Here is a 23,200-nt window from a genome sequence, read left to right as displayed (position 1 = left end):
AAAGGTAAAGTAGCGGGAGAAGAAAGGTTGAGAGGGAGGAGGAGTGAGAGGCGGGAGCAGGGGACAGAAAGAGAGGCCAATCAAGAGGTGTGAAGTCAGAATGGGTGCAGAGAGGTGTGAAATGAAACTTCCAATGAATGGAGAAAATTTAAAAGAACAGTAATCTGTCGGAAAGGGAAGGGAGAATGTGTGATCCTAGCTGCAGAATAATTTTAGTTTCGGTGGTCTTTCTGATGTATGAGTTCGGAAAACCGTCTTTGAGAAAACAGACGGAGAGATTAGAGTGGTCGTGGCCGTCAGAGGTGAAATGAGAAACAATGGGCTTGGAGAGATCTTTAATCTTCACAGCCCTGACGTGTTCTCTGAAGCGGTCTCTGAGTCTCCTTCCTGTTTCCCCAATGTAGATGGCTGGGCATTTACTGCAAGAGATACAGTAAATAAGGTTGCTGGAGGTACAAGATGCTGTCTGGGTGATCCGGAATTGTCCTGAGGGGCCTTGAATGAGTGTGGTGGTGGCTATGTACTTGCAGGTGATACAGCGAGCTCTTTTGCAAGGGAAAGTGCCTGGTGTGGATGGTTGCTGAGGGCGGTCAAGGGAGCTGTGGACAAGGAGGTTACGCAGATTAGGTGGTCGGCGATATGAGATGATAGGGCGATCAGAAAAGAGGGCCCCAATGGAGGGATCATCCTGTAGGATGGAAAAGTTCTGGTTAATGGTCCTGGGGATAGGAAGTGTGTTAGGGTGGTAAGGAAGCACCAAAGGAATGCGGTTGTTACGGCGGGAGTTCCTGATCGGGTTGATGGTCCGGGGGGTGTTTTTGGCTCGGGCAAGGGCCCTGTCAATCACACTGCTGGGGTATCCTCTGTTGATAAAAAATGAGTACATTTCGAGGGCTTGGTTTTCGTCGATGTCGTCGCTGCATAATCGTCGTAACCTAAGGAACTGTGAAAAAGGAAGAGAGTTTTTAGTGTGGTTGGGGTGAAATGAGCTGTACAGGAGGTAGCTGTGTGAATCCGTGGGTTTGTAATAAACTGAAGTGGACAGTCGGGGGTAGTTGATAGACAAGTGGATGTCTAGAAACGGAAGAGTGGTGGAAGAAATGTTAACCGTATATTTGAGGGACGGTTGGAAGTTGGTGAAATGGTGCAGGAAGAATTCAAGCTGATCGTTGGAGCATGTGGCGGCACCGACGCAGTCATCAATATATCGTTTGTAGAGGTCAGGGACATAGCCAGTGTAGGAAGCGAAGAAGCGTTCTTCTACCCAGCCGACAAAAATGTTGGCATAGCTGGGTCCCATTCTGGTGCCCATGGCAACTCCACTGACCTGTTGGTAAAAAAGATTATTGAAAGAGAATGCGTTCAGTGTGAGGACAAATTCTGCAAGGCGTACCAGGGTGTGGGTGGGTGGATCAAGCAGTTTCATACTTGCAAGGAAGGAGCAGCATCAGGCAGGACGCTAATGGTGACGAGGACCGGTTTCACACGTTCCCAGAGATTAATCCCAGCCGCTATAACTTGGATCAGAGACCAAAAAACGTATTGTGCCCCCTCGAGAAAATCACACCCCCTCTGTGACCAAGAGCGCGGATGAGCCTGGGAGATTGGCTCAGCCGTGGGCACGGCGCTCCTGGACTGAAGCGCGCTGCTCAGAGAGGCGCCTTCAATGCGAACGACTGTCTCCGAGGCGGTTCCCCCTGGAAAGTGAGTCATGTTGCTCATGGTGTTGAACACGGAAACAGAGTGAAGTCACAGAGGGAACGGGCGGCTACTTCTCTCTGCGCTTCTCGCTAATTGAGTACAGATGCAGCCATTCAAAATGAGCGGCAAAAGCCCGCGGTACAGTAACCAACCCGCAGGGCACCGCAGGGCAAGTGATTGGCAGGCCAAAATGACCGACAGGGGCACTCGTGGTGCATTGGTTGGTAGTGAAAAGATTTAATCATTTAATGTCTTTACTGTGCACATTTCAATCCGCTTAGTTTTGAATATTTATATGGAATTTTACCACTAAAGGGAAATTTTAGTAGCTGAGCATAAAAAGAAGAGGAGCATAACGCATCTGAAGGTCATAAACGATATTAATTTTGGAACATAAACATACAGTATATAGCTGGTCTTGGTACTTTAAAGAAAAAAATACACACCAGTATTCCATTTCTCCCTAAACATTTTAAGCTTCGAAGTCTTTAACTAACGTGATACCGGAGTCAACAAGCATACATTTAGAATTTGATTAAAAGGGAATATAATATGGAATCGCGTATCTAAAGAATTTAATAACGGTATGATTATATTCGTGTGCTGCGAGAGGGCTGTGTAGGGCTGTTTCGCCTGCCTGTTCATGTGAGCTGTCTTGTAGCCTACTGGTCTAGGTGCGTGACTACTAACTGGCAGGTTGTGTGTTCAAATCCAGCTAGTGCTGGACTTTTCTTTTAACAAACATTTCTTCGAAAAAATAGAATAGCGATTTATGGACAATCAATTGACTTTTATATTTCAAAATATCGCAACATGATCGATTCTAAGTCATTTTTGACAACGGTCCCTGCTTCTGCTTCCTGCTTCTATTGTGTGTGTGTGTGCAATAGAGTAAATTTTTATAGAGAAATGGAGGCTGGACAGTATGCGTTACAATATAAACATTTATATTGATTTAAATCGTGTTCTGATTTAAATCGCAAACGCGTGTTTAATTATGTGTTTTTTAATCATAATCAGGCTAATGCATTTCTACATTTTCTGTATTAACCAGCTTAGAGGTTCATACAGAAAGACAGCTTGTGTTTAAATTGAGTGTAAGGTAATTTAAGCTTCTAAAGTCATGGTCAGCATTTATTATTGTACTGTGCTGTAAACTTTTTCTGTGCCTAGTCACATTATTTTATAGCGTTTTTAGTACGTTATTAAATCCGGTGGCGCTGTGTGTTAGTTTCCTGACTCCCATGTCACATAGTCTGTGATTGAATCCCATGGAACTATGACTTTATTTTTTAACAAACATTTCTTTGAAAAAATGAAACGTTTCCCTTGGTCAGAGATTAAATAAAACCTCACTCGCACCAAACAAATTTATATTTCTAAATATCACGACATGATCGAATTTAAGTCTTTTTAATAACAATGAATAGTCACCTATGCGTTACAAAATATACATTTATATTGATTTGAATCGCGTTTTGATTTAAATCGTAAACGCGTGTTTAAATATATGTGTTTAAAGGCGATATACTGTATAAAAGCACTGATTCCTATGGAGTGTGTCCCGCCGGGGATTCAAAAAAATTATTTTAAATAGGCTGATAGAGCTTAGCCTACTGTAACTGTATTCTAGCCTGTATTACAACAGAACATTGGACAATGCAACGTAAATTGCAAAAATGCACTTGGAATGTGTCCAAGCCCTCCTACAAAAATTATTTAAACTGCGACACTGATCATTCATCTCTAAATAAACTTTATTTTATATAGAGTTTTAAGCGAATAGGTAATTAGATTGCTCATAAACCTAATCGCTTTTTCTACATAAACACAGCGTGATTGCTCTCTGAAAATGCTTTTCCTTTATTTTTACAGTAGGCTCAGATTTCAACTATAGATCGTATTATTATAAACTTTCTTGGAAAAATGTATTTTATGTAAACCATGTTTGCTATTAATTCATTCAGGGCTAAAATACGTTCATTGTCTTCCAATCGAGTCGAGTTGACATTGGAAGCCTGCCACACCCGGACTGTTAAACCAACGCATTAGCACGTCAAAGCCCATTGAGGATATTGAGCCAGTATTGGCTTTAGTATTCCCCCCCTCTCCCCTCAATTCAATTCAATTCAAGGTGTTTTATTTGCATGACAGATGGGTACAAGCAGTGTTGGGTATGTATATTGTAACGCTTATGGCAGACAGGCACTGTGTAAGAGCCGGCGCACCAGAGCAGCGCACCGAGGGAGCGTCTGCATTTATAACTTAGTTTTTAAAATTAGTCAAGCAATATGAAGCATCTCCTTTTAATTTTAAGTCCCTTAAATACATTGAGCACAGCTTTCTCACCACTTAAGATTGTTTTTGATACCATCCTTACACAAAGCAGAAGGGAAATCTTAGTGCCTGAGCATAAAAAGAATAGGAGCATACTGCAACGCGTGTGAAGTCCATAAACGATATTAATTTTGGAACTTAAACATACAGTATATGGCTGGTCTCGGTACTTTAAAGAAAACATACACACCAGTATTCCATTTCTCCCTAAACATTTTAAGCATCAAAGTCTTTAACTAACGCAATACCGGAGTCAACAAGCATACTTTTAGAATTTGATTAAAAGGGAATATAATATGGAATCGCGTATCTCAAGAAATTAATAACGATATAATTATATTCATGTTGCAAAAGAACTGCAACGGACATAAAAACTCCCTTGCTTTTAACAGAGCGTTCCATAATTTCTAACTACGAAAATGCCAGGTGAAAGGACTTGTAAACATATTTTGTTAAAGCAAGTCAGTGTTTTCCGCAACACATAAAAGACATTTTTCCAAGAAAGTTTAGCCTTTGTCACTAATGAAACCACTAAATAAAGACATAAATATAGAAATCTTAAGATTTGTTTTATTTAATGTTGGTAGCAGGATGAACTGTCAGAGTGTATATTTTGTCGCAGAGTTGCTGCAAGATGTTAACAGTGAAAAAGGTATTTAGAAATGAGTTATTTCAAGATGAAAATTTTCAGAATAAATGCAAATCTAGCAGGATAGAGAAAGCACAGAAAACTGGCATTTAGATTGATCAGATTACTATGAAAAGTCATTTAGCAAAGGGAATGAGAAGAGTGACAAACTAGTATACTTTAGATCTTTTTTTCTGAACCAGGGAAAATCTGATCATGTTTCCCTATAACAATAATAAAAAACTTTATTTGATATATCACCATTAAAGGTGGCATCTCAAAGCTATACAGTAGATGTAAAAACAGATAAAAGGACCACAGATAAGTAAATGCGTATAAGAAAGACAAGCAGTTAGAGGTGCTACCAAAATTAGAAAATGAAGCAGATACAGACACTAAGTCTTCTGAAAAGGAAGGTTCTGAGGTTAGATTTAAACTGGCCCTGGTTTGTGTGTGTTTGTGTCTGTCTGTCCTGTGATGGACTGGCGCTATGTCCAGGGTGTATTCTGCCTTGTGTCCGTCGCTTACTGGGATAGGCTCCAAATCCTCTGTACTGGATAAAGAGATTAGAAATGGATGGAAGTAAAGGCATTGTGTGGATGGAACTATACACAGTGTTAGAAACCCACTATGAAATGGCAGCATCTCACTGAGAATAAAACATTTTATAGTGCTGGCTTAAGGGAACAGCCTTTCCACCTCTCTTGCACATCAGTATCCATACCTAGTTATTTAAACAAATTGCCTCTAATTATAAACATCTTAATATGCTGGCTCTGTGGATCCGCATCAGCTATGTTTGCCCATTCCTTCAATTCATGTGCATCAACGCTAGCAACTACACAAAATCTAAAATATGAGCTCTACTTGCCACTTACAATACCAACAGTACCAGCTAACTTTAGTAGTGACATTTTCATGGATCTTTTTAACAATAAAATTTACAACATCAGACTTCAGACACAATTAAACAGGCCTCAAAAAAGTCTGGTACAAACATTTTCAGCATGGAATAAACCTTTACTTTAATGGTATAAACCTTAAATGGATCCATATTCTCAATAAGATTTGGTGCTCAGTAACATGACTTAGAAAATGACAGAAGACATACGTATCATGCTTATCCTTCTATTTTTCATAATCGTAAACTCCTTAAGGCAGTTACATTGTCTCTGTTCTGACCTGGAGTTACAGAGAAATTTAAATTCTAATAAGAGATTTGTAATGAGGAAAGTCATACCAATCACTCATACCAGGATTTGCAATTACAATACAAATACTTTCTTTCTGTATGTGTTTATTTTGCAGTTTGAGTCTATGGCATTCCTTTGGGGGTCTATACTCCAAGGCATGACTTTTTTATGGGAACATGACATTTTTTTAAAGTCTTTTAATGCAAGCTTCATATAAACCCTTAGCAGTGGTTACTGTCTGGAGCAGGTACTTGAATGGCACAGATTCATTGAAATGATTCAATTTCTTTTGAAAATATTTGGGATAATACATATTCCAGAAATCACAGCCGTTGAATTATCCAGAAATTAATTTCTCTCAGGGTGTATTTAACCCCTCATGGATGGCATTGTATGAAATGAGTTTGTAGTTCCCCATTTGCCTCTATTATGAGATGCTGTGGACACTATTTTATACATTTTAGGAGTGTCCATAGGAAGGTATGTTCAAGAAAGAGTGAACTTCTGTTTTGCCATTATTTTTAATAGGGACGTTACATGTTTACACTTGGTGCTCCTACTAGAGGAGAGGATATGATTAATCTAGGCTTATCACAGAAACTGAAACACATCTGGTTGGTGAGTTTACTGTGGGTAAAATGTTACTGGTACCGTATGTTGTAAAGATCAGTATTTTCTCTCTTGGCCTGACTTTTTTTAATGTCTGAGTGTTAGAATCCATGTTGTTGCTGGTAAGGGAACGGTAGGTGCTGTGATTGAAACAATCAAAGCCTTGTACAGAGATACCATTGTAGCTGTTTGACAGTATTTTAGATGCCCTTAGTTAAAAGCATGGGAGGAAGTACTGCCAAGGGGAGGTGGGGGAGCAAGGATTTTTTCTTTGAGTTTGTGAGGTTATTTTTTGTTATATTGTGTTTCAGAAAGCAAGAAAATAAAATTTACTGTATGATAAAAAGAGAAAGAGCTGGAGTAGATCCTCAGATCAGTTTGCTACCAGCAATCAAACAAAAAAAATGGAAAGAATTGTCTCCTCCTGATTGGAACCTTTCTTACTGTCTTATAATTTATCAGGCTACCTTTTAATTTCCACTGAGAGAAGGAAGTCACTTGTCATGCAGCTATTTTATTCTTCATTGCACAATATGCTCTAAGTTAGCAAATGAAACATGAACACTTATTGAAATAAATCAAGAATACGATTAACATGAATGTATAAACATCCAAACTATACTTTATCACATTTAATTATGGGGTTAGCTTTTTATTGAGCCAAAATGTTATAAATGTGTGAATCTCTATAAAATGGAAATATTTATATCTTTCTCTTTTCTGTTACCTGCCTGACAGCATTTTGTATCCCATTCTGTATATTACTGGAAAATATTAGACCCAACCTAAAGAATTCATGGGGGTAGTGGGACACAGTACTGCAAAGAGTCTCCTAAAGGGACAGAGCTATTAGTACTTATGTGTTTGAGTCTGGAGAATATAGTAAACTCTAAACATTAAGGGAATGCATGGAATCGGAAAATATAAATTGCATAGTACACAAGACTTAACTGGTTTTATTCTAGGAAAGCAGACAAGACTGAGTCATGGGACTCAGAGGATCCAAGGCTAGACTGAGTATAATAGGCTTTGGGCTTCTATTGTGACATCTACTGTAAATTACAGAAATGTTAAAAGTAAACAAAATAAAGTAACTAAAATGTGGTCGGAAATCACCCCTTTAGACACCCCTTTTACTTCACTGGTGTCAGATATGAAAGGCAATAGTCTCCCGTTCTGTCTGCTGTGTGTTGCAGCAGAGGGACTCCCTGCAGCTGAAAGGGGCAGAGTAACTTGCATGCCCTCTAGTACAGTTTACACATGCACGACTTTAAAAGCTAGCAAGACAAGTTTCGATTCACATTAGCTGGCGAGCCTTGTTAAAAAAACTAATGATAATGTAACATGCCACTGTTTGTTCATGAACAAAGTTACACTGAGATTTCCTTAGATACGCGATTAAAAAATAAATAAATAAATAAATAAAAATTTGAATCTCCTGCGGAACACATTCCATAAGAATCAGCGGTTTTACAGTATATATCGCCTTTAAAGGTGGCTTCTCAAAACGCTTTACGGGATAAAAACAACCAGAACAGCAGCAACAACAATATTGTATTTCACTGAACTTTGAAAACCAAGTAATAACTTATCTATACAGTACGTGCAAACGTTTCGTATGTTGCTGTCGTGAATGCCTGCGTACCCATAAGTATCTTATTTGCCTTGAGTCCTGTCTACAGTATCTGTCCCCCTACCCCCTCTCTCCCTCAATTCAATTCAATTCAAGGTGTTTTATTTGCATGACAGATGGGTACAATTCTTGTTGGGAATGTATAGTTTGATATTCACACCGGCGCGGCACCGAGGGAGCGTCTGCATTTATAACTTGGTTTTTAAAATTAGTCAAGCAATATGAAGCATCTCCTTTTACTTTTAAGTCCCTTAAATACATTGAGCACAGCTTTCTCACCATCTTTACACAAAGCAGAAACTGTCCGATGACTCACAGTACAAGTGGAAAGATTACAGATTTTAATCGTCTTTAATTTTGTCTTTAATTTTGCCTGTGGAGTGTATCTTATTAAGCTCTAAATTGTATTTTGAGCGCGTTTTTTGACTTTTTTTAATTGCATTTTGGGCGCGGACAGCACATACAAGGGTTAATGAACTGCGCCAAGAAATTTAAAATAGTATTCTTTAGGTGTGAGGGTAGGAGTGGACCGCAGCAGGCATAATCAGCAAACCAGGAAAACAAAGAACAGGACAGGTGAGATGTGTATCCAGAAAGCGAGTGATCAGAAAAAGGAAATGCTTTACGGGATAAAAACAATAACAACAGTAGTGGCTGGGCAAATGATTTTTTTTTATCGAAATACAAATTGAGATACTGTACTGTATAATGATGTGCATGAACAAAGGTATACTGCAATTTTCCTTAGATACGCGATTAATGCTTCGTAGGAGGAGGCGGTCTTTTCCTCTTGTCTAACAGTCTGTCCACAAACAAAACATTCCTGTTAGACAAGAGGAATTAAAAAAAAAACAATTTTGTCAATGAAAACCGGTGTGTGTGTCTCTCCCTGCTGGATGTCCCTCTCACAAACTGCTGAATGAATAAAATAATTTTATTGAATACGCGTTTGCCATTGTGTGGTATTTAATTTGGTCCCTTTTAACTGTTTTTCGATCTACTGTATTGCTTTGAGATGCCACTTTTAAAGGCGATATGTAAAATAAAGTTTTTTATTATTGTTATAGAGAAACATGATCAGATTTTCCCTGGTTCAGAAAAAAGATCTAAAGTGCTACACATAACTTTCTTAATTCAATGTATTTAAAGCAGTGAACTACTGTAGGTGTCACATAACATTCAGAAATACAATCACTTATTTGACAAATAAAAACAATTATAATCTAATCCTTCCACGTTTGATCCCAAAATCCCAAGAAATATAAATCTTGAAGGGTAGAAAGCTATGCTGAAATTTTATTAAGATACTTAGAAGACAAAGATACTGTATCAATTTATGTTGCATTAGCCTGATTATGATTAAAAAACACATATAATTAAACACGCGTTTGCGATTTAAATCAGAACACGATTTAAATCAATATAAATGTTCATATTGTAACGCATACTGTCCAGCCTCCATTTCTCTATAAAAATTTACTCTGTTGCACACACACACACAATAGAAGCAGGAACCGCTGTCAGAAGGGAAGATATGTTCAAAATATCGCAAATATCGATCATGTTGCGATATTTTGAAATATAAAAGTCAATTGATTGTCCATAATATCGCTGTTCTATTTTTTCGAAGAAATGTTTGTTAAAATAAAAGTCCAGCACCAGCTGGATTCAAACATACAACCTGCCAGTTGGTAGTCACACACCTAGACCAGTAGGCTACAAGACAGCTCACATGAACAGGCAGGCGAAACAGCCCTACACAGCCCTGTCGCAGCACACGAATACCGTTATTAAATTCTTTAGATACCCGATTCCATATTATATTAGCAGAAAAGCTTAAAACTACCACTTTTTCACACGCTATTTCACATGCTAGTTAAATACTTCGATGCTTAAAATCGTTAGGGAGAAATGGAATACCGGTGTGTATTTTTCCTTTAAAGTGCCGATTCCTGGAATCTGACTGGCTGACACCCCTCTGAAGTGGTTCCATAAAATCTGGTATACGGAAAAGAAAGCGTTGATAAATACAAGTGTCTTTTAATACACTCTTTGCTGTGCTCTTGAGTATCCTTGTGATATTTTAAGCTCTAGTTGAATGATAGGTGTCGCATTTTAAATCATTTTCGTAGTTAGAAATTATGAAACGCCCTGTTAAAAGCAAGGACGTTTTTATGCCCGTTGAAGTAAAACAAAATGCCTGACAAAGTATGGCTTGGACAGATTCCAAGTGCTTGTACAAATGTGCTAAAGAAATTATACTTTGAGTATACAGCTTGTCCAAAGTCATCCATTATTAATACTATTAGTAATATCTTCAGTAAAGGCTTTGATGCATAAATATTTCTGATAAAGGTAGGTTGTGTACTTTTGTCCAACTGAGCAATCTTGCTTTCATAAAATATACCAACATTTTAATGACTAATGATTAACATGCTGTAATACACAGTTCAAAATTAAAGGCTCAAATGCTGTACATGAGAGGTTAAGCTCCCCCTGGCGGTTTTACAAGGCGACGCCGGATAGTTAACCACGTGACACACGTTAACTGCGTGATACCGCGTGATACTGCGACACGCCCACCGGGGTATGCCGCAAAATACCTCACCCATTTTGAATGGCTGCATCTGTATAACACAACGTTTCCCTTGGTTCACTCTGAAACTTGATATTGGGCTCGGTGCTCAGAGCCTCTAAGTGGGAGTAAAGGGAATTCAACTCATCTGGTAGAGATGCATCAGTGGAGGAAATAATGCTGGCATTGTGAATACGGTTCCTCTGTTCAGTATTATTGAACTGTATCATTCATGGTCACAAACTGACTAACCAAGTAACCCTGTGAATGTCACAAGAGAATGATGGGTCCTGTTGCATATTTCACTACCTACCAATCATAAAGGTGCTACGACCCTTCTCCTCACTAAAGCAGTTAAACCCCCCAAGCCACCAGACCAGCAAAAGACAGACAGCTGGTCTCTAATTGTGGTTAAAATACTGTCAATTGTGTGTGCAACTTGCTTTTGATAAATTATCTGTGATGTAATGACATGGATAGGTGACCCCTAAAAACAAGACCTATTCTTGTCTTTTGTACAACTATGCCACCAAGCAAGTGAAAGGGGTGCTAGGCCCCTCACTAACTTTCCATCTCCCTGAATCAGCAGTGCATCCATAGACCACAGAATTATATTTCAGATCCCATTTATTTCAGTCTACCCTTCTATCAAATACATATTATACAATTCATTTACCAGAGCCACTGACAGAACAGTACAAAATAAAATCCCATGGAACTACCAATATGTCTCCAATGAGACGTCCGGCAGCTGTTTTCTCTTAAACCAGCTCCAGTCAGCAACCTGACGTGGTTTCTTCTGTCACAGATATAAGAAGTTTTTAAGCAACTTCACCTTTCCTCGCCTCCTGAATAACATGATTCCCTCAACCCCCCCGTTCATTGATTTCAACAGAGTCAGGTACTGTATGGAGGGAGGACGATTATGTCAGTTTGATATTTGGCAAAAAAAGAGATTTAGACATCCATCATTATCAGTGTATTAAAAGCACATATACAGTATGAAAGGTTTATTGTTACTCATAGATAAACATTAACAAAAGCTGATATTTATAGATACTGTTGATATGCTTTCTGACAATACATGAACATCCATCTAAATGTTTTAGACAGTTTTAATCGCTATCACTTACTAATATTCCCAGAGGGGAATTATTTCATATTAGAAAATTATGAAATAGTTCTTCTGAGTTTCTCATTTTCATTTTTTATCTAAAAATGATTAAAACGTACAAGGTAAATGAAAAGAAAATCAGTACAAACACCATAAATCTGCTTCCTGTTTTGTTTTCTGTTAATCTTCCTCTGCTCATAAACACATTTCACTTCAGTGTCACCACACTGCCAGCACACACAAAGGGAGGAAACAGAAACACAGCCAGCTAACCACCAGCACCACATCCCCTGCAAAAATACAGTATTGAATTTAAGAAACATCTGAAGTCAACAGCGCTCTCAGGTTTGATTCTGCCTTGAAGAAAATTTATACACTTAGCAACTTGCAATTGAGAACGATAAAATTGGAAATTAAGATTTCACAAAAGACAAATATGAGGACTCGATTGGTGGGTAAGTGTTTCATGTACATAGTAAAGTAGAAATGGTTACATACAGTACACTGTATATAAGAAACTACACTTAAAAATGTTAATATGCCTTCAAGCAAGACCTCAAGCAGGACTATTTCTTCACCTTCAGAAAATTAAGCATTTCCTTGGTCTCCAGGTAAGAAACTATATTTGACAGCAACATTCTGAGTAAATCTAAAATGCTGAATAGTGTTCCTATTGAATCCTATTGAATATGATATAAAGACAAATATATTTGAAGTATTTGGAGAGGCTTCTCTAACTAAAGGAATGGCAGCTTTTCCAAGATTGGATAGGCTGCCCAAATCTCCCCATCACTATTGTGTGGAGTAAGCTTGCGAATTTGCTGCAAGGATGAGGAGAGTGGCCAGAAAAGTAAAGAGCTTCTGAAGTCAGCTTAACATTCCGTGGAGGTCTTGCTGAACCTAGTGTAGAGCAAAAACCTCCTGGTTTTTGTCAATAAACAGAGAGGCAGATGAGACAGATGATTGATGGGCATTTAAGGATATCAGTATTTACCATGAAGGCAGATAGTATTGTTTGAAAATAGGAGGACATGGGGGACAGAAGTCAAGAGTGACAGTAAAGCGAATATGTATTCAGCATGCCACAAGAAACCTGATGAAACAAAAATTGAATCTTTGGGAGTCAGTCTTTAAGAAATGAATGGTAACTGCTTTGTAGAAAGTGAATATAGCCTACTGATATTTCAATAGTATTAGAGAAGTGATAATATAGAAAAGTGATTTGTTTGTGGTGCGTGGCAGAGAACAGGGTGCAATGTTTTGGAGAGTGGAGCTCTAAGAAAATTAACAAAAAGTGAAGGGAATGGGACTGTGGATATCAAACAGTGCAGGATATTGTTAAGGGGTTCAGGTGGGTAGCTGCACCAGCATGCGTAGCTTGCAAAGTAACAAGTAATAGGTTTATTCCATGCTGAAAAGAGAATAGAGAAAACACAATGTTTCGGGTGTGAAGGAGGCTCACACCTGAAGGCTTCACAGCCAAAACATTGTGTTTCCTCTCTTTTCAGCAACAGTTTAGGCCCAGGATATTTGGAATGAGAAGTGGAATATCTGTATTAGTTACCCAGGGATATGTAGAGTTTGAATTCTGAATGGAGTACCCCGGAGAGGCACACTGATTTCATAGCGAGGAGATGACTTGTGGAATAATTGAAGTGACTGAAAAGAGCAGAAGCTCATGCTTGAAGGAGGGCCATAACAGAAAGGTGGAAAGGCCTTTGTGCTGCTACCGATCTACTGTAAGATGTGGAAAGAGTTGAAAGTGAGAATGCTGTCCAAAGATTTAATTAATGTGTCAAGCTTTAGAGCTATCTGAACTGGGAACTAGATTTGGGTGGACCCCAGGACTGGGGCACATGATGGAGTATTTCTAACACGTTATCAGGTAAGGTAAGAAAATCAAATGCATAACTATAAGAATATTTAAAAGTTTGAGCTTTGTGATCCAGGCAGCCTTTGCTCAAATGCTTCTAAGAGTGCATCAGTAAAAAAGCATCAGTTGGAGATTCTGTACTTTCTTGGTTTCAGATTATTTATCCGTGCCTCTGCTGTGAAGATGGTACTGTATTCCTTTCAAATAAGGGTGCAGGAAAAAGGACCTACTGTACGATGTGGAACTGAAAGTAGCAAAGATTCAGAGAGTGAGACCTGTAGTGTGATAATGTGGTGAGATTAAAACTGCAAGTGAAACAATTGGTACTAGAAATTATGGCAGGTGAGCAACAGCTGAGCTTAGTATTAGGCTGCCTCCGGCCAAGCGGAGCAGTAAGCGGGCAAGACTGCTACAGGTATTTGGAAAACATGGAACCAGTAAAGTGAATGTGAAATCTGGAATAACAGATTGGAAAATGTCAATTTCTTCACTTCAGTGAGGAAGGGCAGCAGTGAGAATAGCCATATGAGAAACCATGAGGAGAAGGAGAAGGAAGAGCTAGCTGATGATGGAAAACAAGACTGTTGAAAGGTTTTTGCTGGCTTACCCTAAATATCCTATGCCTAGGGATAAAAATCCTAATTATTTAGGAGGACTAGTAGATGAGACTATTGTCCTGGGGTTATAAATAGGATGAGTGGGACACTCGATCAGAAAGGGGGAGGGGGAATGACCATGGGGGTCAGGTGAAGAATTCGGAAAGAAAGAGTGTAGTTAATGACCTAGAAGAAAGAGAAGACAGCACAACAGGGGCAGGGAGCTCATTGTTTTCTGTGGACACTGGGAGTGCCTGATTCAGCTGGAGAGGATACTCATCCCATCCTAGATTTTTAGCAGGCAGACAGTAGTTGGATCTCTGAATCCTGCCATTCTAGGAAAGCGGCGAACACAGAGTGAACAACAGGTTCAGCCCAGCAGCGAGCTGCAGAGGAGAGGCGCAGGGGAAACTAAAGGTGGTCCCATGTGAGACGAATATGCTTAGGCGAGAAGAAGTATATTATTATTATGATCCTTCCTATATTATATATATTATATAATAGGATTCCTATTATATCTTGTATTATAATTCCAATATTTTTGTAACTAAATTTATAATTCCATTAAATTTATGACGAAAATTTAACTTACAGTATAATTGTCATGGATGTTGGAGAGGCAAGCCGTGGAATGGCAGGAGACCAAAAAAGACCCTATGCGTAGCGGCAAAACGGGGTTCAGCTGGGGCTCAGCTGGTCAGACGATGTTGGGTAGAAACCAATGCCTTCAGGCAGCGGAGGAGATGACCTGGTGTTAAGCAGGTCTCAAGACATCTGAACCCTCAATGCTGAGCGAGGAGGAAAGGGTGACCCGGAAATATATAGCCCCAATCAAAGACAAACTTGAAGGACAAGCAAAGCACAGGGAAACTAGAAACAGGACAGAGAAGGAGAGCCCTCTAGCTGTAGAGGGTGTGACAATAATAACAAAACTGAACTTTGCTATCAGATAGTATCTAAGCAATGTAAGATTAGTAAAAATTTAATATTTCTAGAAGGTCTAAAAGTGGTAGTTGTGGTTTATACATATTGGGGAACTCTATAGTGTCTCTAAATTAAGCAAATGTTAAAAGATGGATATTTATCACTGAGAATTAATGAGCATATTAGTGGAGTGGCTGGAGAGCTAGTAAAAAAATAACTAACACTTATTTTATGAATGTCTTTAGTTCAATTTAAAATATACTTTAAAGATAACTTCTTATTTCTTTTTAGTGTGATATTTTCTTATTTTTTTCCTTGAATCTCAGAAAAGAGATTCAAGGAAAAGACAGGAGCTGTCGTGGAACATAATGAGCCTCAAGAATTCCTGCAGTCCATTGAGAGGAGGAATATTACTCTATCCTCTGAAAGTAAGCCTCAAAATTCTTCTGACAGATTCTGCACTTTGTTACCAAGGACTCAACCCTGAAAAATTAGCCCCGAAGATTATAGAGTAATCTGGAAAGCATCTTAACTTTGAATTAATCCACTGGTTTTAATTAATCCTATGAAGTAAATTATAGTTCAGCAGGAAAGAAAATCAGAAAGCACTGTCATTTTCCAGAACCGAAGAGTAATCTTACTAGTGTGGCAGAAGAAAATATACTTTTTATAGTAGTCTTTACTGGTAATGGTGATGGGTAATTTTTATGGAACGTGAGAAGAAGGAAAGTTCAGATTGTTGCCTGGAAGGAACAAATTCATGAAAATTTACTCCTCCTCTACAGGTCATCATTCTAGCCCCCTGCAGGCATCAGGACAGCTGCCTAGGTGGTGTGGGCAATCGCTTAACTTGAATGATGAACAATTCTGAACTCCCTCTTTAGAGATCATCTATAAAAGTTTCAAAACTTCACTTCTCATATACTCTTCCGTAGAGAAATTGGCTATCATCCATAATTCAATTTTGTATTTACTTTTAGCATATACTGTAAGTGGTATATGACTTCAGTTTAGATAATGCATTTTCCACTTTGCTATTTACACTGTCATAAATCTGCATAGAATTTCAGTGACAGGTTGCTATCTTATGGTTTTGTTCCTGTCTGTGGTGTCTTCACAGAATTCATCACCCAAACCAAAGAAATCATCCTGGTTGATGAGGATGTCAAAACAGAACAGGGAAACAGGCCATCACAAATAGTAGAAGCAAAGAGCAATAGGCCGGTCCAGGTGGGAAAAGAGTGGAAGAGAGAAGGAGAAGACCAGAAGAGCACAGATTGCCCACCAACTATGACAGACGAAGTGTTGAAAGCAGTGATCAAGGGCTGGATTTTGGGTGTAAGAGCTGGTGCGCTGGCCCTGGTGGTCCTTGAAGGGTCTGCAGCAGCAGCAAGAAAAGACGAATCACTCGTGCTTGAGATTCTTTTCTTAGCCATTGGGGGAGCAGTGTTTGGGGAGATAGCTGGAGCAATCTTTTGTATAGTAGTAGTATTGCTAGGAGCAGGCTTAGGGGCTACACAAGGGGCCAGAGCTGTAACAAAAAGACTGGAAGCCTTAGGAGCAGGCTCGATAGAGGACGCCACAGCAGAGTCAATGATGACTGTAGCAGGAGGGATTGTTGCATTTGCTCTTGGAGGAAATAATTGGGTCCTTTTAGGGATAATAATAGGAGCATTAACAGCACCGATGATAGGGGTTAGCCTTGGAGAACTGATGGCTACAATAGTGTTGGTGTCAGCTGGGGCCCAGGCTGGTGCTTATGCAGCCATGCAGGCAGAGCTAGCCACCAGACAGGAGGCTGCAGGGCTGTTGTTAGCTTCATTCTTCTCCAAACCTGGAGCAATTGTAGAAGCCCTGCTGATGGGAATAGTGACAGGGGAGGTCACGTATGAGTCTGTTCAAGGGATGAAGCTGAACACAAATGCAGCACTGATAGAGGCAAGAAGCTCAGGATCTGATACAGGACAAATAACAGCAGTGGTACTGATAGCAGTTATAAACATTGTCATCTATTTATACAGACACATGACAGAATCAAAGGGGGGACCCTCAAGTGTCAAAGAAAACTGTTAATAGGTTTTTACCAAACTGGCATTTGAAAAACTATGCGTTACAATCATGCAAGGTCTTTATTGAACCAAGAATGTCTTCATAATAAAATATGATTACTTGGAAATTGAAATTGGATAGATCTGTTTCCAGGGTGGTTTTCCAAGTATTATTATAATATAATTATAATGACCCATGTTAGTTTGAAGTGCGAATAAATAAAAAGATACAGTAAATACTTTCACCTCACCAATGGTTTATTTAGCAGAACTTCACTGTAATCTGTAGCGGCAATGCTTATTAATAAAACAGAATTAAGTGTTGTTATTCCTTTCCGAGTGAGGCCTCTCTCTCATCTCTGTGGTGTAGGCCACAGAAAGCCCATTCATATATGTGTACTGATTTAGGAATGTCGCCTTTCTCATAAGGAACAGTCCCAGGATGGGATGCGTCCAACTAGTCATAACGGACGGCCATTACTGGTGTGTTGTTGTCTAAGTGAGTGTCTAATTCCAACTGTTTTTTAGAGGTCATGGTTACTCTTTCCTAAAGTTGACCAACTAATCAGGAATCCGCAGGATGTGAAAACCCATGGCCAATCACCAACCTCCAGTTAAAAGGCAATGCACAGAGCTCAGAGCCTGGTCCTCCGTCCATTCTCACGCTCAACTCAAACTCAACCACATAACTGCCAGTGCTGAGTGCTGGGACTTAAACGTGTGTTCCAAGAGCCAAGCCAGGGGGAACCCCATACGTAAAGAGAATTCTGCCTGCGGTCAGCTTGTAGGAAAGACTTTGTGAACCGCTAGCAGCAACCGTGGATGCCTGCCTGGTCAACAGAGCATACAGCTGGAGTTTTGTCGACATCTGAATACCTTTATTCAGAAGTAGCTGCTACACCACAAGCAAACTGAGTTTCTTCCCCCAAAAAAGTGACTTGCGTAGACCACGCAAAGTCACCCTCTGTGCACAGAGACTTTTTCCTAGATCAGCCCAGACTATAACTAGAGGTCCCTGGAGAGCAACACTGTCTAGCATGCCGCCGCAACAGAATCTCTCCCTCCTCCTTCCGACGATTCTGGACCAGGACTGGGTGGCACTGGGCCAGAAGATTGCCGCTTGGACATCGCTCTGTCAGCGGTTCCTTCATTGTTCCTGATGGGAGATCTAAATCCATAGAACTGGATGAGTATAAAAAAATATTCTACATTGTTAATCAAGAATTCAACTGATATCTCAACACAGGTTGATATCAATTTAATTCTCATGAGCAATGTATTTACTTATGAGTATCAAATGTAGAAATGCATAGTTCTGATTTGCGTCTCTTCATGGTTAAAATATCTTATATCCAGGCAGACTGTTATTTGTTTTTATATGCTTGATTTTCTGTATTAATAAATGTATAAAAAATTTTGTGTATCTGAACCCATGTGTGTCGTTGATTGTTCTGACAATTGATTCCCTAATAGCCAAAAAGAATCACCGTGTAATTTATTGTGTCAATTAACTGTCTCAGTAAATTCACAAAACTCTTACAAATCAATTGCCATTTCTTTGTCAGTCTTTTTTAGGAATTTGTGTGCACATATTACTGTATGTATAACATTACAGTCAGTTTATGCTTATTTAGGTTTTAAGCACTGAGCTACAATAAAATGTCCTAAAAATAAAGAAAAAAAGGTGTAAAGAGATCTAACTTAATGTAAATTCTCTGCAATTTAATGCATGATAGATCATATTCTACTTGTATGACAGTATAGAAAAGACCTACTGAACTATTTTATTATTTCATGACCAGTTTCTAAGAATTACTGTCCACTTGATAGTCTGTTGTTAAAATTGGTTTGTGCACATTGTGAATGAGTACTTCTGAATGAGACCTGATGGTAAGAATGGTTGCTTGAACCTCCAATTAATCATGTACTGTATGTGCACGATGTACTACATTCTAGAAGAGCTGCAGATATTACCTAGTGGGTCCTGTTGAGCTATGATGTGTCCTAGATGTCATTGGAACACTTAGGGAAAGTATAAAACAGGTCTTGTGATCTAGTGATACTCACCATAGCAATCCTTAAATAATTGTGCCCTCTGAAAGCATGACCTGGTTATGATAGTTAATACAATGCTTATAAACCCAAACTCACTAAAAGATGAGATTAATATGAATTTAAAAAAATCAAATAAAAGACCTATGGAAGGAATTGAGTTTGAATAGTAGAAGGATAGAAAAGTGAAGGTTATGATATAGAACAGTAGTTCTCAAACTCTTTGGACCAGGTACCACCCCTGATCAAACCAAAGCATCCAAGTACCACCTACAAGTCATCTTCTCATAGGAACACCAGGAACTCATAGGAATCTCAATGACCAACATGAGTTATAATATAATAAATGTAATAATAGAATATAATAACAGAATAATAGAATATAATAAATATTATAATAATAAACTTTATTTGATACGGCGCCTTTAAAGGTGGCTTCTCAAAGCGCTTTACAGAATGACAAAAGGAACAATGACAACAATTAAAAATAAACAATAAAAAAGCACCATTTCAGTGAGAGGGGTGAGCCTGTTTAGTCGAGCAAAGCAGATGTGAATGCATTGGTCGAGCCTTGATACAATTCACAACAGAGTCTAACAGATTTTAAATTGTCGTCATTTTCTTGACGGCCAAGGCCTCGCAGTGGATGCTGCAGTTCATATCTGGAGCAACCTCTCTAATTCATGCAGCTACACCGCTGTGTCGGCTTGTCATCGCTCTAGCACCGTCTGTACAAACTCCGACACATTTTTTCCAGTCGATGCCATTCTCTTGGATAAATTCATTCAGAAGCTGAAATATGTGCTCTCCTGTAGTTCCTGTTGGTAGCGGCTTACAGAACAGAAAGTCCTCATGGGACCTGCCCTTAAACTCATATCGAACGTAAACGTGCAAATTGGCCAAATCAACAACATTTATAGATTCATCTAATTGCAGTGAAAAGCATCTGCTCATCTTAACGTGCTCTATCAGCGTACTTTTGACATCATCCTCCATATAAATAATTCAATGAGTGGCTGTGTCTTTCAGATGGATTCAGCAAGTCAAGCTGTTTATCAGCTTTTTCTCCACACATAATATGTGTCAGCTCTTTTGCCAACAGTAAACAAAGTTCTTCACAAGTAGTGTGGGGCTTACTTGCTTTAGCAATCCGCAAGCTTGCATTTTTCCCTGTTTCTATTTCAGGAGTTTGTCTCAGAAGTTAAAAGAAGTTTTTATTTCATGCGCATGGGAGCGAACCACAGAGACGCTCGGTGTATTTTTCTCAAATTAACCTAGAACACACCTTAAATATTTTTCTGTTATCTACCATGCTTACCTGTGCTCTCAAGATTGCCAGCATTCGTAGTACGCATTTCTATGCTTTCACATTGTTCCAAAATCACGCACATTCTCCTACCCCCCTATTTGCTGGTGATAATTTTTTAAAATAAAATTGGCCGCTTTCGTTCGTAGCACGCATTCCTATACAATGGTGTAGAATTACATAGTAGCCCTTGTGTCCACTCAAGTATTAGCGTGCGCTGTATCGTAGTACGTAGGCTTTATATTCAACACAAACTAATTTTATTAAAATAGAAAATATGAAAACCTGTCCCAATTTTTCAGCACACACAACAAAGTTCCAGGGTCATTTGGCATACCCTCTGGCGGCGCTCCACGTACCACAACTGGTACGCGTACCACAGTTTGAGAACCACTGATATAGATAGACAAATAAAGGAAGCTTGGTGTGTTCCTGTGGCTTCTATTTTGTAAAACAGGAAGTAGGCATCAACAGCTCTTCCGCTTCCTCTGGTCCTGGCTTCCAATATTTAGTTTCTTCCTTAGGAAGCCTCAAACAAAGACTTTTCAAATTGTGTCTGCCAGGGTCCTAGATGATAAATTGAAATATGACATTTAAATATCCAGGCTATTTTTTTTGCTTTCTTCAGGAGATCTTGAAAAATACTCTCTAAGTTAAAACTTACAACTTCTCACTTCAAATGGCATTAGGCTACCAGGAGCCAACAGAACTGCTGTGATCTGCCTTGGCAGAGATTCTACAAGTGTCTAGAACTCTGCTGGAGGAATGCAACACCATCCTTCCTGAGAAATCAGTGTTCATATGTTTTGAGATCTGGACTGGCCATGATACGTGAATTAAACTATTTTATGGTCATCAAACCAATTAGAGACATGTTCTGTGGATGGGGGCATTGTCATCCTGGAAGATTTTACTTCGTAGGATAGAAATACTTCACCACAGGATGAATGTGATCACTCAGAAAGGCTTTGTATTTATTGACATTTATTTTGCCAAGAGGTTGAGTGGCCCTAAAATATGTCAAGAAAATGCACTCCACACCAAACAGGAGAGCCACCAGAACCCATCACTGGTGGAAATAAACACTTCAGCCTGTCAGCTTTTTTTTGGTGTGTGCCACAGTTTTACTCATCTGCTTGTTGAGAACAGGATGAAGAATGACTCATTTGACTTTTTTCCACTGCTCAGTATTCTTTGCACCTCTTTACTTGCCAAACTGAATGTAGGTGTAATAGGATGTTTAAATTCTATACTGCAAACTAACCATATTATCCCCCTCTTTTTAGTTAACTGACTATACTTGATGAAACTGCCTGCTCACACTTTAGAACAGTGGTTCTCAACCTTTTTATCAACTGGGCTGCAGACGTGGCTAAAAGTCTCGTAGGGCCGCATATATTAATTACTACTAGGCGTACCTTATCTGTGTGTATAATAGCTATTATAATATTATATTATAATATATAGTATTAATAGTAATATGTAATATTATATAGATTAATAATAATATTAATAGTAATGGTAATATATAATAGTAATTATATTAGCAGTAATATATAATATTATAATAGCTATTAACCATGTGTATGTACTGCATATACATATAAGCAAAGTGCTTCTGAAGTTGCATAGTTGATAAAGGACTTCCGTCCAAAATGTCCTGTTTCTCAAGAAACCTTGTGTACTACACCATAACTTTTCCAACCTCTCTCTATACAGTATATCACCATCACTGAATGGTTTTGCCATGTTTAATTTTTAACGTGGCTAGCGTCACAGCCTGGGACGCTTTTAAAGTAGCTCGCATGATTTTCTGCTCGACAATAGCAGTCTTTTGAGATTACTTACTGTATCTTGAGAGACCTATCACTTGAATCAGATGGGTATTGCTTGTCAAAATACTTGTGAGTAGTATCGAAATGTCTTTTTACATTGTACGTTTTGCCAATAATTGTACTACAAGGCAAACAGAAAGGCTGCCCATCTCTATTAATCACAGCAAATTTGCTCCTCCAGTCTTCCAGTACTTTCCTACCCTCATCGCTGATGCTCCGACTCTTTCTTCTGTTTGCACATTTCATTGTCTGTATTTGTTTCGTTGACATTTTCTTCCTCTGGCCTATGCCTTTTTTCACCCCTTACAACAAATTTATCCATTTTTCTTTCTTTTATATATGATCTAGCGAGCTACTAGCCCAGGCAACCCTGCTGTGAGAGGGCTCTTATTTGCACTCAGACGTATGACGGGCGTGATGGTGAAGGCAATATGAAAGTGTGTTCTAGTGACACGCGTCATAGCCTACCTGCAGCACTTTAATGAAATTAAAGATGAATGAAAATTAATCTGATCACCAGCGAATCTATTCAGAAACAGTTTTTATATGACTAGAATGCACTCTTAGTGGAGCTGCGAGTTCTACCCAATTTTTATTAATTACTTTTTTATCGAATGAATCGACTGCAAACAAATGTCATTTATCAAAAAGGGTCAGGAGTTGACGTGTCAATCAAAAGTTCAGATCAAGAGAAGGACAGAAATGATTAAAAGGGAAAAACAGGACACCACAAGAAAGAGAACAGGAATAGACAGAACTTGTAACTTGTACCAGGC

At 38.9% G+C, this 23,200-nt stretch overlaps 1 long non-coding RNA gene across 1 annotated transcript; it reads left to right on the top strand.

Annotated features, from left to right (window-relative positions):
* The first annotated feature begins 11,995 nt into the window (after nucleotides 1-11,995).
* LOC138224113 (uncharacterized) lies at nucleotides 11,996-18,778 on the top strand. Its single transcript, XR_011182459.1, has 3 exons — nucleotides 11,996-12,401; nucleotides 15,510-15,611; nucleotides 16,304-18,778. It is a non-coding gene; the product is annotated as an uncharacterized lncRNA (long non-coding RNA).
* The last annotated feature ends 4,422 nt before the right edge of the window (nucleotides 18,779-23,200 follow it).

Source organism: Lepisosteus oculatus, chromosome 18 (assembly GCF_040954835.1).
Source record: "Lepisosteus oculatus isolate fLepOcu1 chromosome 18, fLepOcu1.hap2, whole genome shotgun sequence".
NCBI classification, from domain to species: domain Eukaryota; kingdom Metazoa; phylum Chordata; class Actinopteri; order Semionotiformes; family Lepisosteidae; genus Lepisosteus; species Lepisosteus oculatus.
The sequence above is the reverse complement of the archived record's forward strand: the minus strand, read 5'-3'. Positions and strand labels throughout refer to the sequence as shown.